The sequence below is a fragment of the Nannospalax galili genome, unplaced genomic scaffold, assembly GCF_000622305.1.
Source record: "Nannospalax galili isolate Female #2095 unplaced genomic scaffold, S.galili_v1.0 scaffold537, whole genome shotgun sequence".
Classification (NCBI taxonomy): Eukaryota; Metazoa; Chordata; class Mammalia; order Rodentia; family Spalacidae; genus Nannospalax; species Nannospalax galili.
Genome location: NW_008339916.1, coordinates 2,204,345 through 2,207,414, shown reverse-complemented (window position 1 = coordinate 2,207,414; position 3,070 = coordinate 2,204,345).

The following is a 3,070-nucleotide window of genomic DNA, read 5'->3' as shown; positions in this document are numbered from 1 at the left end:
ACCTGTGTGGCGCCACACCTGGAACCCTGTCCCCTCTGCCAGTGTGAGAAAATGACTTCTAAGCCTGGCATGTCACCTGCACTGGCTGTGGGGAGGCTGGGGAGTGCTGCCGAGTTGCTAGTTTGGACTACACACCGAAACCTGGTCTCAAATACCTAAACCGAAACAAACACAAACACAACGGTCTCCGAAACAAAAAAAAAAAAAATTGAAGGAAAGCCAACCCTAGCGGCTCTGCCTACTGCAGCGGGAGGGGGAAGAGCTTATTCCTACCAGTCACTCCGGGTCACAGGAGAGTCAGCCCTGCCGCAGCCGGATGCTAAAGCTCGAGGACTCACCACAGCCCCTGACAGACTACTGGCTCCTCTCAGGCTCAACCACCTAAAAGTAGAGCATGGCACGGATTCCCAGAATCCACCGGGACAAGAAAGCAGGAGCACAGCCGCTCCTTCCTAGACGGCAACTGCGTTATTTGACGAGATTCTAGCATGCCTGGGGCTTCGTCAATTTACCCTCAGGGTCTCATCGTGCCCTCTCACACATCTCTGGTACTTTCTCCTCAGTGACTCTCAAATAAAAGGCCCAACTCTGGAGGTGGAACAGAACACAGACTTCAGTGCCAGGATAATCACAAGGAACGTTCGCGTTGTTTCAAGGCCTCGAACGGAACTGAGGGTTTTCCAGTATACCCTAACCTATCCTTGACTCCTAGAAACGGTTGGGTTTTCTACAGATCTGAAATGTGGAAATCGAAATGAAGCCCTGACTTTTTTTTCTCCCCGACTCTCCCAGGTAAAATTCGATGACGATTACATTCCAGAAATCACAATAGGGGCACAACGAGATTCTCTAGAGATTCATAGTCCTCACTATGACTTTGGACAAGGCCTGATCCCTCGCCTTGTCTGCAATCTTCCCCAGAGGCTGTTGCAAAGTCAGGAAACGCCTGCCTGATCACCCTGATTGTGGCTTCCCAGGGCTCAGCAGGCAAAATTGGGCTTCCTCTGTCCTGTATTCCAGAGTCCTATCAGTTCTCTTCAGTCTTGGGGCAATCTAAGCGACTTCTATATGTCAACCAAAGAAAGTATTGCTGGATTCAAGCATTGTCTCTTCCATGTCCCAGTAGCGGAAGCCAGAAAACACTCCTTCTGTCCACAACAATGAGGTCTATCACAATTGACAGGGCCTGTACTATGGTCACTTCTGGTCTGTGTTACACACACACTTCAGTCTTCACACTTGCACAACAAATGTTTTATTCTCTGAGCCACCTCCACAGCCCCGAATAGATTATTCAACCAAACATGTTATTAATTTTTTCAACATTTGTTAGTCAATGAAGAGCTGTAAAATGGCTTTTAAAAAAAAAAAAAGATGATGAAGACCATAAGAGATAAAATCTTCTTTGGAGACTTCAGAGCCCAGGCCATTTTGTTCTGTTTCACTTTGAATAGTTATAGAAAAGATTTAAACATATTTGAATGATGTTGAAAGCATTGAGTTTATCAGAGAAATACAAACAAATTTAACAGTAGTTGCTAAATCAATATAATTTGACCATTTAAAACAGTCATGGCTTGTCCAGGAAAATAGAAACCACTTTAAATATTTATTACAAAGGAAATGTAATACAGGAGACTATTTACACAAAGTGATGGAGAAGCCAAATAGGAGATTGGAGAGGTCAATAATTAGCAACACCAGGAAGTCAATCCTACTTGGAGATTGGAAGGATAAATAAAAAAATGCTGCTGCTGAAGCATAGCTATTGGACCCAACAGAATCTGGAATCATGGTAGGCCAAGCTGCTGGTATCTGCTGCCATGGGGAAATGCATGACCTTTGAAGGCAAAGCCATCTAGAACACAGAGAGAAGAAAACCTCTGCCTGTTCCAGCCTTTGGGATTCCTCTCCTACTGGCCAAATGAAAATGACAGTTAAATGTTGGTGAACCTATTTGTAGCCTGCAGGAGTCAATCCTCTATAGTAGGTTGGGAATCACAGAAATAATGAGTGCATCTGGGGGCAAATAGAATCAGGACCAGCTAAAAATATTAACAGACTGAGACAAATTGACAACCAATACACAGAGAACACAAACAGCAATCAAAATGATGGCAACAAATACACACCTTTCAATAATAACCTTAAATATCAATGGACTGAACTCCCCAGTGAAAGACACAGGCTAACTGAATGGATTAAAAAAATCCATTTCTTTGCTGTCTGCAAAAAACCATTTCAGCTTCAAAAACAGGTACTACCTTAACGTAAAAGGATGGAAAACAATATTCCAAGCAAATGGCACTAAGAAACAAGTAGAGGTTACAATTCTAATATCTGACAAAATAGACTTCAAAGTAAAACTAGTCAGAAGAGATAAGGAGGGTCACTTCATTCTGATCAAAGGAACAATTAACCAAGAAGATATTACAATCCTTAACGTATATGCAGCAAACTCTGGCACACCCAAATTCATAAAAACAATACTATAGTACTTTAAGACACAGATTAACCCCAACTCAGTAATAGTAGGGGACTTCAATATCCCACTGTCTCCATTAGACAGGTCAACTGGACAAAGAATAAATAGAGAGATGTCTGAATTAAATGATACCATACATCAAATGGACCTAACAGACATCTTTCAAATATTCCACCTAAGCACCAAAGAATACACTTTCTACTCAGCACCCCATGGAACTTTCTCAAAAAGTGACCACATACTGGGCCACAAAACCTCAACGAATACAAAAAAATTGAAATAATTCCATGCATTTGATCAGATGACAGTGCAATAAAGCCCCGAATCAACACTCAACAAAGCCCTAGTCATTACACGAACTAACGGCGATTAAACAACACACTCCTGAACAATGAGTGGGTCAAAGGAGAAATTAAGAAAGAAGTAGAAGCATTCCTGGAATTTAACGAAAAGGACAATACAACACAACACAACCTCTGGGACAATTTAAAAGCAGTCCTAAGAGGGAAGTTTATAGTTCTATGTGCCTACATCAAAAAAATTGTAAAGAGCTAATTAGCTAATACTGCAACTCAAGACCCTGGA